The following is a 15647-nucleotide window of genomic DNA, read 5'->3' as shown; positions in this document are numbered from 1 at the left end:
AATACTTCTGACTGCAGGAAGTCACATGACTAGTGTCACGCCACGTTTCTAGAACTATCCTGTACCTTGGCGAATGCTCTAGCATTTACTAGATATAGGGTAGACTGGTATATAAAAGAGGGTGACAACGTGACGGAATAATAATATGTGTGTAGACAGTGAGTAATTGAAAGCTGACGCAACAATTAAATACATTTATCAACTTTTGAAAGAAAAATACATATCTCGAAACATTGTTAAATCTATATTTTAACAAGTAACTCAAGTTGTTAAAAAAGACGAATAAACGTGATATTTGTTATTCTATTACAACAGAAGAAATAGTTCAGAAACGGGAAAGTAACAGCATTTGAACACACGTGATGTTAAATATTACAAAGTGATAGCAAATTTAAAACAAAAACAAGCAAAACAAAATACAACACTTTGAAATCCGATTATAAACAGTCAGTTATAAATAATAAACAGCTTAACAATAAAACTTAAGTAAGCATATAAAACTGTTGAAAGCGTTAAATATTACAAATTAATAAATAATAGACAGCTTAACAATATAACTTAAGTAAGTATATAACACTGTTGAAAGCGTTAAATATTACAAATTAATAAATAATAGACAGCTTAACAATAAAACTTAAGTAAGCATATAAAACTGTTGAAACGTTAAATATTACAAGTTAATAAATAATAGACAGCTTAATAAACTTAAGTAAGTATATAACACTGGGGGTTAAATATTACAAATTAATAAATAATAGACAGCTTAACAATGAAACTTAAGTAAGTATATAAAACTGTTGAAAACGGTAAATATTACAAATTCATAAATAATAGACAGCTTAACAATAAAACTTAAGTAAGCATATAACACTGTTGAAAACGTTAAATATTACAAATTAATAAATAATAAACAGCTTAACAATATAACTTAAGTAAGCATATAACACTGTTGAAAACGTTAAATATTACAAGTTAATAAATAATAAACAGCTTAACAATATAATTAAGTAAGTATATAACACTGTTGAAAACGTTAAATATTACAAGTTAATACAAAACCCAAATAAAAGAAACTAAATTAAGTATAACACTATTAAGAAATCTAATCTTAAAAGTTGCAATGTGATAGAAAACTTTAAGAAAATTCAAGCAAATATGACACTGTTAAAAAAGTCAGCTGTTAAGTATGTCCAAAATGAGAGACAATTTAAAGAGGATAAAAAGCAGATTTAAGGCTGTTACAACAAATTTAATCTTGTGTTACTTGGTACGTGATAAGAAGCTAAGAATGTTCCAACTAAAGCAAAGTTATTAAAATGTTAACAGAGAAGTAGACAGGGTGAAAAATGGTGTTAAAACTGAAAATAATGAAGAACAACTTTTCAAGAAGCTTTAGACTTACAAAATTACCAAAATAACACCCTATCGATGACCAATCACAATCATTAGGGTTTCAAGAATTGGGAATATGGTTCAGTTTCTAATGTATAAACCCTAATTCAAACCGTTATACGTTAAGTCATTTAGTCGTAAAACAAGATTGTTCAACAAAAATTGTTCTTTCTCTTCTCATTATAATCAAAATATATTACTTAGTATTACACCAAAATGTTTATTTTTTACATTACGCATAAATCTATACAAGCAAACTACTAATTTGTAAGAAATCTAAACACACACACTCATATATGAATGATAGATTCCGAAAATTAATCCACAAACACAGCAGCCACTGATCAGCCTGATATGAAATGTAAGTTTATTAGGGATGATTATATAAGTTGCAACCACTTAAACAGTTTCCGGGAACATTTGCATATGCAGTTAGAGGGCCAGTATAGAATGAAAAACCTATTTTAAAATCTCCAATTATTTTAAGTTTTGCGGTTCATTCAAAAAAACAAAGACGTAAATTGTATCGTTATATTAAAAGGCCCAGAAAACTGTTAGTCGTGATATTATAACACAAGGTTTACAGACTGTGGGTATAGCGAGTGCCTGTACCCAAAGAGTTGATGTGTGCATTTCACAGTCTACACTTATATATCTTTATAATTCCTTATTCTTGATGGCACCAGGCTCTGGAACAACGTGTAATTAAACATGATTTTCGCAGTCTTGAATGCCTCACAACGTTTCTCCGTGTTCGCCGCAACTGCTGTTGTCTTTGTCCAAACCATGCCTACGTGAAAAAGAAACGATCTTACGCCCAAAACGAGGAGTAGACAAATGAGAGAATTAGGATCATGAATAATAAATAATAAGTTTTACAAACCATGTGGAACATCAAATAAAAATAGCATTTAGTTTTTACTTCCTTTTCATACTGTCAGTAATTGAAATAGTGTTGTTTACAATAGTTAAGAAAATGACTTCTAGATCAAAGTAAATGTAAGAAAAAGGAAATGATTTTTAGATCAAAGTAAATGTAAAAAAAGGAAATGACTTTTAGATCAAAGTAAATGTAAAAAAAAGGAAATGACTTTTAGATCAAAGTAAATGTTAAAAAAAAAGGAAATTACTTTTAGATCAAAGTAAATGCAAAAAAGGAAATGACTTTTAGATCAAAGTAAATGTAAAAAAAAGGAAATGACTTTTAGATCAAAGTAAATGTAAAAAAAACACACACAAATAAGTTACTAAAATTAGATCGATTTTTAAGTAGCAAAAATAACTGTCGTTTTGTCAAATAAAACTTTTATTCTGTGTAAAGTAAAATGGTAGAGCAGAATTGTTGTTAAAAACTGTAAAGCATGCAATGTCGTCTGACAAACCTTGCTTTAACTTGCTTTAACTGTATGGAAAAAGAGTTTTCATGGTCCTTAATGTTTATTCCGGATCGTGGAAGGAATTCCAATTAATGTAAACTCACGAGTGTGTGTATCCATACAGAAAACAGATGTGTGAAAAACATTTTTTTTCAGTATAACTTTAAAAATTAAATCTTACCAAGAACTTCAGTTTCGACTGTGAAATTATGGTTATAAGGAATTAGATTCAAATTTAAAAGAAAACTGTCAATACAATTTGAATTCTTAAACTCCATGGAAATATTATCCACATAATGAATCTAGAAAACTGCACAATATATGCAGTGGAAAAATAATTTCTTCCCCTGTTGCCAAGTCCGTTTATAATATGAGGAACTGGGTTTATTTTTCTCAAAAGTCACTTTAATTTTTTGAAAGCGGTGGGTTGTGGTTTTTTTTCGGGGGGGGGGCTGTTTTAATCTGAAGTAGTTTATTTGTTTTTTGTTTTTGTAATACTGTCTTCAACACACGGTAAAAGGTTGTAGGGATGGTTTCGTTGATTGGCTGGGTTAATGAAAAATCCACATTATTACAATTTTAGAATAATTCTATCCCCACTCTTGTTCAATTAAAAACACACCCACATTTTGAGAGTAATCTATAAAAGAACAGTTTTGAAAGACAGCGCCGCTTACTTTTCTCTCGAGACTGGGCAACATTGATCTTTTCTCGCGAGACTGAGCAACATTGATTTCTTTCATTTTGATCATAAATGTATTGGATAAAATAGGTGAAATTCGAATTACCTTATTTAGACCTGGATTTGGTCGAAATTAACTCCGAATGAGTTGCTGAAAAATGAAATAATTATTTGATGACAGAAACATCTAAAGAGGATCTAGGAATTATGTCATTCTGATAACATTCCAATGCACATTTAATTGTTTCTTCAACCAGTACATGCTTTGTTTTTCACACCAAAACTAACATTAGAAACACAACAATCGAAATCTTTTAATTTGTTGACAAAATACAAGGGACAACTAACTATCCAAGCCCACAGTTTCTCTAGATTATAATTTCAAGTTAGTAAATAAAACTTTATCGTCCCTAGAAACTTAATTACAGGCCGAAGAGACAAACAAACCCTTAGGAATCTAAACAATTTCCCCTTTATTGTGTGTTGCTGTACACCTCTACAATTTCACATGATATTCAGAAAATTTGATAAAACTCGTTAAACCTAAAGAACATGATATCGATTTAATGTAAAATGTTCTTTACTACCAGCGAAAATGTTAGACCAGCTTATGTTTATTGACAATGACGCATAAGAATCAGTGTATCAAATTAAATGTGGACACTGTTGTGATTCGTACATTGAAGAAACCAGCCAACAACTTTCAACAAAACTGTTTTTTGAATTTTGCGCAAAGCTACACGAGGGCTATCTGTGCTAGATATCCCTAATTTAGCAGTGTAAGACTAGAGGGAAGGCAGCTAGTCATCACCACTCACCACCAACTCTTGGGCTACTCTTTTAACCAATGAATAGTGGGATTGAGCGTCACATTATAACACCCCCACAGTTGAAAGGGCGAGCATGTTTGGTGGGTTCAACAAGACTGAAAGGACACTAAGAAGATCCCTCTCATGTATTTGGAAGTCACGTTAAGCATAATCACATTTTTTAAATCCTTGAGAAGGAAAACAGTATAATTCCAGTAGAAAATGTAAAAAGCTTTTCCTTATAAAAAACAACCTAACATCAATAAATTTATAGGCGTGTATTTGAATTTATTCTAATATTTGTTTTCCTTTCTTAACTGTTGTTAATTTCTCTTAATACTAGAAATATAACACCAAAATAATTAGACACTCAACGTTTCGGTTTGCAGCTTCTTTAGGAGCGTTCTCTAAAACACAAATCGAACTTGACAGTACAAAGCTTCAAATGGTTTAAATAATAAATTATATTCGAATCTATAACGTGCATTTGTACATCGTGTTTTTGACGTATTAAATAGTAAAGCTTATTGTTGAAAGAAAAGTATTGTTGAAATAATTAACTGCTATCTTTAGTAAACAAAAGGTTACAGAGTGAAATAACACAGAGTGAAATAACAAAAAGATAAGTTAAAATATAATAATAATTAAAATTATAGGCACCATCCTTTGTCCCTATTCATCTGTGGTCGTAGTTGTTCGATGAGAAGAGCTTCTTTGAATTTTCTGTTAGTGTACTTGGCGGCTTTGGTGAGGATTTGTACAGAGAATGGTGGTTTCAAGTCAGGTGTTACTTGTACATGATTAGTTAAAAAATGATCTGCAACTGAGCTTCTTTCATGTTGTTGTTTATAAAGAGCGTCAATATGTTCTCCTATCTTCGTGTGTAGAGTTCTTCCGGTTTCTCCTATGTACGTATGATGGCAGATGTTACATGTAACCTAGTAAACAACATTGGAGACAAGACACTCATTTTTAGATTGTAAACACGTTTTGTCAGACAGTTGGCTTTATTAAACTAAGGCAGTGTACTGAGATTTTGAAACTTGGCTTTTTAGGGTTGGATCAGGCCGTTCTATAACTTTAATCAGCAGCTTAGATTCCTGATTATAGTTTTTATTTTCTTGGAAATAGCTTTGTCAATTAGAGGAGTTATAAAATAACCCTTTTTTGTGTGTGTTATATTTGGAAAATCGGGTTTTCCTTCTTGTTTAGCAGTGTTTTCTCATGTTCGAAGTGCTATGCTGATTTTTTCGCGTCATAGTCTTTGAAAATTTGTTCGATGTAAAAAAAGTGGATATTCATTGCACAGAAAAAGTGATTTTAGTTCGAAGCGTATATTTTTTTCTCACTACAGTTGCAATTAATTTTGTTTAATTTTCCAATAATTGCGTCTTTCTTGGAAGCTTTGGGGTGATGGGAGTTGAAGTTAAAGAAGAGAGGTTTTCTAATTGGTTTGTGAAACAAGGTAAACTGTATAGTATTGTCACTGTCGATCCTTAAGGTAACGTCAAGAAAATCTATGTTCCTATTGTCATTCTAATTATTCAGGGTGAATTGGATGTTGGGGTCTATGGAATTTAGAAAGTCTAAAAATTTGACTAAAGAAGGAAGACCGTGGTTCTATAGTCCAATCACGTCATCGATATATTCAAGCCAGAGATCAGGGCCAGTGTTGGTATCTTGACGCCACTTGTCAAGTAACGTTATTTCAAAAACGTGCATAAATATTAAGGCATAAATAACAGCAACTCTATTACCCATTGAGACACCAATGAGTTGGAGATATAATTTGTTGTCAAAATGAAAATATCCATTGTGAAGGATGAAATGTAAGATTTCTCTGACAGTATCTATTGTCAGTCCGTACATCTACAATTTGTTTGTGTGATTCGACATAAATTCACACACACTGCATTGATGCCATCTTCTGTTTGTATAGATGGGTGGAGAGCTACAAGGTCCAATATTAAGAGTATTGTTGTGTTGGTCACTAAGTGAAGTACATCCTTGATTCGCGATAGCAGGTCTTGTGTATTATGTAAGTGTACTGGAACGTAATTTATTAACGGCACCAAAATTACAAGCATAAGTGAAGACAGACTTTCAGTGCTACTGCCATATGCTGAGACTATGGGTCTTAGTAGCAAATCCGGTTTATGTTCCTTTGGTAAAACGTATAATTCTGGGATGCAGCTATTAGAAGTAACTTCTTATGAATGTCACTTATTTTTGTAAGTTCATATATAATCTCTTTAGTTTTCGTCTCAATTTTTTTGGTGGGGTCACTGTTAGGTATTTAAAATTTATTCTTATCTTTAAGGTAATCAAATATTTTTTGTTCGTAAATGTTTCTACTCATAACTACATAACCTTTACATTTATCCAATTCTTTTATGATAATGTTATTAGCTTTTTAACCTTTTAAAGGTCAATTTTTCTTGGAGGTTTAAGTTAGGCTTAGTTTGATGATTCCTATGTTTTTGCAAAATGTTCCAGATCTTTTTCCTCACATCCGTGATTTTCGCTTGAATATCTTTGTTAGTGTGGGGAGGCTGTCGCTTGGTGGTATCAAAAGGGTGTTTAGTGAGACATTTGGGAGATGCATGATTGTTGCATCTTTAGTTGAACAAATTTCAGAAATTGGATTAATATCTGAATCAGTGCTATCAGTTTCAATGTTGGTTGTAGTAGAGGTTGAGTTTATGATATTTTGCTGGGTTTTAGTTGTTTCTCTATATTCATAGAAATGGTTCTATTGAATAGAATAAAACGTGTGTTCAAGAGAAGACAACGTGTTTAAACACATTTGGTTGGAAAGTTTAGTTGTTTAGTTCTTTATATGTGATGTCTAATTTAGTGTTCATTAACCAAGTGTAGAAACTGGGAAACTTTTATTGGGCGATATTTAAAACTATTTGGTTTTGTTGAATTAGTTTTAGATGTTTGTTTTTTCTTTGCAAATAACGTTGTTATTAAGTCATTCATAATGGAAGAAAGAAATCCAACTAACTTTTTCTGTGATTTCTGATTCTCCTTGAAAAAATCTGGTACTTTGAAATAGCTCCGAATAACTTTAGGGACAATCTTCTAGCGGCGACTCTTAATTAGGAAACCAATTTGAGCTGTTGTTCTTGTGAAGTTGAGAGTGTGAGTTAGGGTTAGCGAGGTTGCACTACGGATGACGTGGTCGACGTTTGAAAACTCATTATTTGATTTCTATTACATTATTGTTTAACGACGTTTGAACTGTAGTAAGATTGTGTCCACAGCTTGCTACTTGATGATGCTAGGTAAACTTAACGAAACGTAGTACTTAACAAGAAATAATAAGTTTCTAAACATATTCACTTGTTTATTCATAAATAAATAAATATTATTTTTATTGTAACTGAACTTTTGTGCAATAGCTCCTCACCTGCTCTGAAGCCGTAATAAAACAGATTTTATTATTATGCAGAACAACATGTGGAAAAACAAAATATAAAACAAGTGAGTCTTTGGAAAGTGACGTAATTGTGTACTTCTACGTAAAAGCAAGAAGAATTACAATATATTTTATTTGAAACGTTCAGCATTCAATTTCAAGAAGTCAAAAGCTGTTGTTGTTTTTCTCAGCGCAAAGCTACACAATGGGCTACCTGTAAACTTATCGCTGATTCACGGGAGTGACAGAAGACCAAAGAATAAATTGCAACGAACATTTAAAAAAAGGAAGATTGCTGTAACCCCACTCTTGCTGAATCGAGCAGTAACAGTGAGTATATAGACATGATGCTTGTTGTTTATTTACCATGCTTCAATACTGTCAAAAGTAACAGTTATTCACAATACTATTGACGTCACTACTGCAGCATTAAATCCACATTTTTAAAAATAAACATGGCCCATAGTCATGGGCCATAAAAACCGGAAACTTTTAAAAGCTATACTCTGATGGATTGCATAAATGCACAGTCAAGTTATTTGTAAGTAACACGTGAAAAACGCGTATATATTGTGTAGAAGAAACTTTGAAGTCATCCAACAAAAACATACACAAGTGCACTTTGTCTTCGCCATCTTATTATTCATTACACATTGTTGTAAAGGTAACATAGATCCATGTTCCAAGTACACTAAACCTCGAAAATTTAGCATGCGTCATAAAGATGTGTTAAAGTTTACAGAGGGCGTTTGTAAACTCCATATATATATATATATATATATAATGGTACATTTTATGTATGTATTTCATATCGTCTATAATATTGAAAATAGTTATTACTAGGTATAATAAATCTTATTTATTCAACGTAAATATGGGAAGTTTGTTTCTGTTGAAATGGGTCTTTTGACAAACAACAATACACGTATATGAATATTTACACTGTACAAATATTTAAATAATTAAATATCAGTTTTAAGCACAACAAAACAAATAAAATATCTTTAAGTTATTGCTATTTCTTCCAATTATTCAGTTTTGGAAAGCAATATATATATACCCACCCCCGCCATCCATTGTCATTCTTTCTGAAACTTTGTAAGCACATTGTTTGCCATGTTTTATAACGTTTTTAAAAATCCTGGTATTTTACTATAATAAATAAATAAATCACTTAATAAAAAAGTTATACTGTTAATTAAAGAACATTAACATTTTCATCAACAACATTTAAAAAATATACATATATACAGCATTAGATTATGAAAATAGCAAAGATGCATTTAAAAATAAGCTATAGAAAGGCCTACATTGGCAAGCGAGTGTAAGATGTCTAACCTTATTCGATAAAAATCCTTACAATACGGTAGATTATAAGGGGGAACGATGTTTAAGGCCGGGGAAGGGGGCATACACTATAATGTGTGTACTGCAGAGAAAGATACACCTAACACAGTATCAGCTTGAGACTTCTTTGTGAGAAAGCTGTAATGGAACATACTAAATTGTGATATTATAATGTGCAGGACAGTAAGTTTTAGCTTATGTAGATTTATTCACAATGACAAAATTTACCAGGTTCTTTTTGGGTATGTAAGATCAATTTTTGACACCGTGTATGTAAATTAATGCATTTAGTAAATCAAAACTCTGATAGTTTGTAAAATTTACATATGCAGACTAAGTTCCGAGCTCCCTATCACATATATTACGAATTTCTTTTATCTTTGATCTCAGTAAAGTCATAAGGAAAGCAAAAATCTCATATCTGTCAACGTCAGTCTGTGTGGGCTGTCGCATAATATCTTTGTACAAATTCACGTCTAGATTGGTCGAAATATACAGGAATGACAGGCCAAAAACCCAAATTCTGCGAAACATTTTGTGTTTTGACGCCTTTAAAATCGGAAGAAAGGCATGAATCTCAAATTTGTCTATTTTTATCTTTAAGACTATCGCAAGGTAACATTCTAACGGAATGGATTCTAAATAAAACAGGTTTCTGGGAATACTGAATAGAGATACATGCGCTCCAAGTTTCAAAACGATCGAACCAGAAGGAAAAATTATTGGTGCTTAACTGTAGTTGCTGGAAAGATGTTGTTAATAGCAAAACTACACATTGAGCTATCTGTGCTGTGCTGACCAAATCCGGTTTTTAGCGTTATAAGCCTTGAAGCTTACCCCTGAGACACTGAAGGGCACATAATAAAGCAACAGAGGGAATACAATATGTTTTCCTCCTTAATAGAAAAGACACAATTAATTTTTCCTCCTTCAGTTATTTAGCGATTCGCTTTCGTTAAAATATTTTAAACAGGTACGCATTTTGCAAGAAATGGTTTAAGACTCAGTTCAATCCAATTATAGTTTTGTCGCCAGAATTATCTTAATGTAACAGGAAATTGGCAGAGAAGGGGAGGGGTGTTAAATATTTTAGCACATTCAACAAATTCGACGAAGAATAATTATTTAGTTTTCTTCTCTTTCGTTATCAATAGAGATGGGGAAATTAGGCCAATCGATTCGCAATCTGAAGGTCGCGGGTTCGAATCCCGTCACCGAACATGCTCGCCTTTTCAGCCGTGAGGGTGTTACAATGTGAAGTTCACTCTCACTATTCGTTGGTAAAGAGTAGCCCAAGAGTAAGTAAGCAGTTTCAAAATTAGGGACGATTGGCGCACTTAGCCCTCGCTTATCTTTACAAGAAGTTCAAAGCACAAACAAATAATTCCTATTTATAGCAGGCTAGTGTAACAAACGTGATTTTAAAATCTAAGTAATTAATTAATACGTGTAATATAGAAACAAGATACCAATCTAACTTAATGGTAAGCTATTCATCAATAGAATTTCTATAAAAAAAACAGAAATTTATAAACTACCAACAACCCAGAGAACACCTGCTTTCTAAACGTTGTCTTTACCTTTATGAATTTAAACCTTGTTTGTTTTTGCGTTAATGTTTTGCTTATACACAATCTTTTTACTTTGGTGTTCCAACTTTCAGTCACACAATGATTTATGCTTATTAATCTATAAAGGATTGAATGAGAAAAATATTATCGGTTATAATACACAGAATCGTTTACACGTTATATGAATGCATATAAATGAGCAGGCGTTTCCTTGTAAATGTAGGTGTCGTTCTAGAATTAAAAAATAAAATATTTATCCTGCATATGAAAGTCAACAGCATTAATCAGGCTTATAAAACATCTTCATAACTTGATTGGTAGATAAACGAAAGGAATGGGATAACACTGACATAACTATTCTCCTAAAAAGATTTAAAAAAAACATTGTTACAAGACCATTGTTAAGAAGCAGAGGAAGGAGATAGAGCGTGATCGCCGAGGAAAAGACTATCTGAAGTACTAGTATGTCAAACTTGATCATCGTTTCCAAAAATGTGTAGCTGATCTTTTGTATAATTTATCTAAAGACTTTAACGTGTGATAGAAAATGTAAGAACTTATTATTATTTGCATTTTTGGTCGATTACTGTAGTTGCTTCATCCTCTGATATATACGCTTGTGTTTTAATAAATATAATTCATCTTTACAGTAACAATATTTATTTACACTGATACTATATGACAGTGAGTGTTGAAAGCTACAAGAGTATAAATAATCATGCCATGTCTCAAGTGGGTGATGGCCAAGTAACAATTTTGAAATACAAAAAGCTTTTACTTCTAAAAGCTCACTATTATAAGGCCTAAAAGGCTTAAAAATCAATAAAATATTTTTTTTAGAAAGTTTAATGGCGCATTCAAAATTTATGGAATTTAAGAGGAAATAATATGTATGAAGAATAATGAAGAGTTTAAAATATATATAAGTCTATAATTTTGTCACCTAATAAACCTATTAATTATAAATATTTACATAAATGTGATTTGGAGAATAGTTGAATATGGTACTTTTACAAACGTATAAGCATGTTGTTCTAAGTACTTCATAAAAGTATACATAATCGTGATTAAAATAACTAACCATTGTATGAACAGCTTTGTTACGTAACCTGAGAAGAGTGATGTCAGTGGCTCGTCTGTGTGACGTAATCAAATACACTCTTGATTTGTATAATGGTTTCTATTCTGTCAGATCATTAACCAGTACAGCCAACTTCTGTCTTAAGCGTTCATTTCGGACTTGTCTTCAAGGGATTTTCTTTACTTCCCTGAAACTCTTATGTTTTTTATTTTTTTGCTTTTATTTACCCAATCAGAAACTAACTACAATTAAGAGAAAGAATGGGTTGTCCTACAAGATTCGAACAAAGGCTCGTGTTGTATTGTTGCTAAATTTAAACAACACTAAACTGATTTATCTGTTTCGTGACCGAATTTGTGCTACCAACTGAAAGTCTTTGTTTGGGTTTATGTTAATTAGTACTTTGTTCTTTTCAATCTTTTTACAAGGTCTTTCTTGTGTGAAGCAAGAATCTCACTAGAAAAGAATAGAAATTTAATGATAATTGGTTATTCTGAGTCCCCGGTGGGACAGCGGTAAGTCTACGGACTTACAAGGTAGAATCCAGGGTTCGATTTCCCGCGGTGAACACAGCAAATAGCCCAATGTTTCTTTGCTTCTCTGAACAGGAAGTGTTTCAGAATGTTTCTGCATTAAAAAAGCTCATTTCAAATATAAGATATTTACTCGAATTAAATTTAAAAATATGGTGGCAAAGGAAATTTGACCCTAATTAATCTCACCTGTTTTGAAGATTAACTGTTTCAAAGAAGATCATGAGTTTCTGAAACTCGTGCCCCCAAATTTAAACATCAACAATAAAGTATTTTACTTCTACAACAACATAGTATAGAATTTCAGAAATCTAAGTTTAAATATAAATAAACGCAAATAACATCCTAGTTAAAATATTACAAATTTCGGAAACTATATTATAAGAAGTTCTATGTTAAACTGAGAGGTTTAGTAAAGAAGATGTCAATATATAATGGCTGGAGACGGCTTGAATGGGTAATGCAGAAAACTTTTGCTTTTATGTTAAACTTATATTAAAGTTTTTCTTCATTACCCATTCAAGCCGTCTCCAGCCATTATTAGTCTCAAAGTGGGTTCCTCGTCATCAAAAATGTCAATATATGTGAAAATAGTCATTTCGTTTCGATGTGAACTTTATGACCTTAAAAATTACGGTCGAGATCAAAATCGAAGATGGTATCCACCCACATATATTTCCTCATCCTATATGTAATTAATCTATTATGGATGCCTGCTTTTAACAAACACTGCCATCAGAATGTCTTCTAGAAGTCTTTTCCATGAATTGCTAAAGGTTTTGATCTATAAAAATGATTAATTTCACTATGGACGTTTCTCAATAACGATCAATTTCAGAAGTTAGATCTAAGATTACTCATGATCGATTCAACGATTAAGTATTTAATTATCAGTCATTTCGAAGTACAGTTTCAAAGACTAACTTTTTTATAAAAACTTTAAACTGAGGTGTTATTGATTCGTTCATCATAATTTTAATGAATTTTTAATTTTGTTTATTCTGGAGTTTTATTATATTTTAACTAAAATTGTTCTACAGTTGTTATTTAGAAATTTAGAGGTATTTAAATTATATTTGAATTTAAGATTGTAATATACAGTAAACTTAAAAATTAATAAATAATGTATAATGAATAAATTAAATTTGGCCAATTATTCAGTTTAATTCCATTTCATTAACAGCAGAATTTTTTTTACATAGAGCAAAAGTTTTCAGTCATGAAGTTTTAATCCATTCAATTAAAAAATGGAAAAATGGTGATAGGCAATTCTCTTAAAAAGCTACAGCTATCTGTCTTACCGATATTAACTTCGAAGTTAGTATAGTATAATAAACATATCTTCTTTTATTCAGTGACAATACCGATCTCTTTGGGAGAAACACTTTATTCCTTATTATATCCCCCAATGCCACAGCGGTATGTCTGCGGACTTACAACGCTAGACACCTGGTTTCGATACCCGTGGTGGGCAGAGCATAGATAACCAATTGTGTATCTTTGTGCTTAATTCCAAAAAAAAATCATTTTTATATATAATACATCTAACTCAACATGATGTTTGTTTGTTTTTAATTAATTATGCACAAAGCTACACAAGGGCTATCTGTGCTCTGCCCACCACGGGTATCGAAACCCGGTTTCTAGCGCTGTAACTCCGCAGACATACCGCTGTGCCACTGGGGGGCTCAACATGATGTTTTCGGCAACATGTTTCATCCAGCATGTGTAAGCGTGGGACAATTTTCGTCTCATTTATATATTTTAATGGATCTATATTTCTTGTAAGCTTCATTAGTTTTAATTTCTCTACAGGGTGATATATATATATGTAGACAGATATATAGGTCGGAGAATAAGATGAGGGATTGTACGAATAGATTTCCATTCCTCAACTGACATTTTTCTAAATTCTCACTACATTGATAAAATTTCGTATATAATCATTGCAGATACGTCGTTTTAAGGAACTCTTGTTATTATAATTGTTTAAGAAAGGAAACACTTTATGCTAATATTATAATAGGTAGGCAAACAACGATTTATAAGCATAAGGAAAAGTTGATGGTGGAACTTACTACATGTTTCGACAGAACATTGGTATCCTAAAGAAGACAAACAAATGTTCTGTCGAAACATGGTATGTTTCATCATCAATAAAACTTTTCCTTATGCTTATAAAACGTTGTTTGCCTACCTATTATTATTATTTCTTTATGAAATTGTGCTTTATTCGATAATTAATGTAAATAAGTGTGTCATATGACTTGATTTCTTAGTTGGAATTTTATGGAAGTTTTAAAATACAACAAAATGGGCAGAAAGAAAACAACTTCACAATCTGTCAACCATATGGTCTCAGCTCGAAACAGGTATCTCCTGCCGGTTGATAATGTAACTAAAACAGAAGTGGAAGGGGGCGACTTCTATGTTCTTTTTGTCTTTCATGACATCACTCAGCACTGTTGGACCTTCCTTAAATTATCTACATCTTCTTTCATTTGGCGAGAAAAAACAGAAGCTGGTAAGATTAGAACTCGGTGAAGAAAGCCAAGACTAGGAACGAATATTTGTGGTTTAGTGCTGTTTGTGCGACACCGTGAACACTGTGTGATGGTTTCGCGTGTATTCTTTCGTGCTTATTTCAGCTCACTGACTGATGAATGCTGATGTATTGTAGTTTAAAATGTAGAACTGATTTAGCGCAGCTGTAATGTATTTTTTGACACATTTTTTATTTAAATTTAAAAGATCTACATAGAGACACACACACACATTTAGTTTTGCAGAACCTTAACCAGTGTAACAAAAATCATCTAAGTTATACATCAAATAGAAAGTGAAGCCTCCATCTTACCTGATATCACCTGCGAAATTTGACAGTCATAAACAAGGAAATCCCTGTGTTTGGAGCATACAGTTAGTAAAGACCACTAAGTCGTTACCCCTAAAATAACCAAAGGCTTTGAAATATGTTAGTTATTCTGGTCCTAGCAAGGTAACCCAATCTCCAACTCTCGCATGCCATATATGTCGAGAGGCTCGTGAGTTTAAAACTTGTTTAAAAGGCGACATGTCGATGTAACCTTTAAAATGAGGAGTAATGTTGAGTTTAAGTTTGTAACAATGAAGTCGTTAAACAGTCTTTCTTCTAACCAGCTATTGACTAAACTAACACACAAACAAAAAGTGAATGTAAACGAAACTACTATCAAGAACGTATCAAACTTGTCAAAATGGACCACGCCAATTTACATTCATCTCGAATAAATAAAATTTCTTCTTCTTTATTTGGACATAACTGAAGATTTCTGCAGTAGTTTAGTTCTGTGTTGTGAAAACTCTTCAAAAGTAATGAAACTACACGAATGTTACCAAAAATAAGAAACTTTAAACTCTCAAACCCTTCTCACCTTAGAATAAAAACGCACT

The 15647-nt window shown here is 31.9% G+C and overlaps 1 protein-coding gene across 1 annotated transcript in view; it reads right to left on the bottom strand.

Moving 5' to 3' along the window:
- Window positions 1-15169, bottom strand: part of LOC106460832 (twitchin-like) — a 248186-nt gene extending 233017 nt beyond the window's left edge. Inside the window, exon 1 of the mRNA XM_022387633.1 lies at window positions 15073-15169. The gene's annotated coding sequence lies outside the window, so the exon portion shown is untranslated. The remainder of the gene's footprint in view (window positions 1-15072) is intronic.
- Between the last annotated feature and the right edge of the window lie 478 nt (window positions 15170-15647).

Source organism: Limulus polyphemus, unplaced genomic scaffold, assembly GCF_000517525.1.
Source record: "Limulus polyphemus unplaced genomic scaffold, Limulus_polyphemus-2.1.2 Scaffold845, whole genome shotgun sequence".
Taxonomy (NCBI): Eukaryota; Metazoa; Arthropoda; class Merostomata; order Xiphosura; family Limulidae; genus Limulus; species Limulus polyphemus.
Note: the sequence above shows the minus strand (reverse complement) of the source record. Positions and strands in the feature narration are given on the sequence as shown.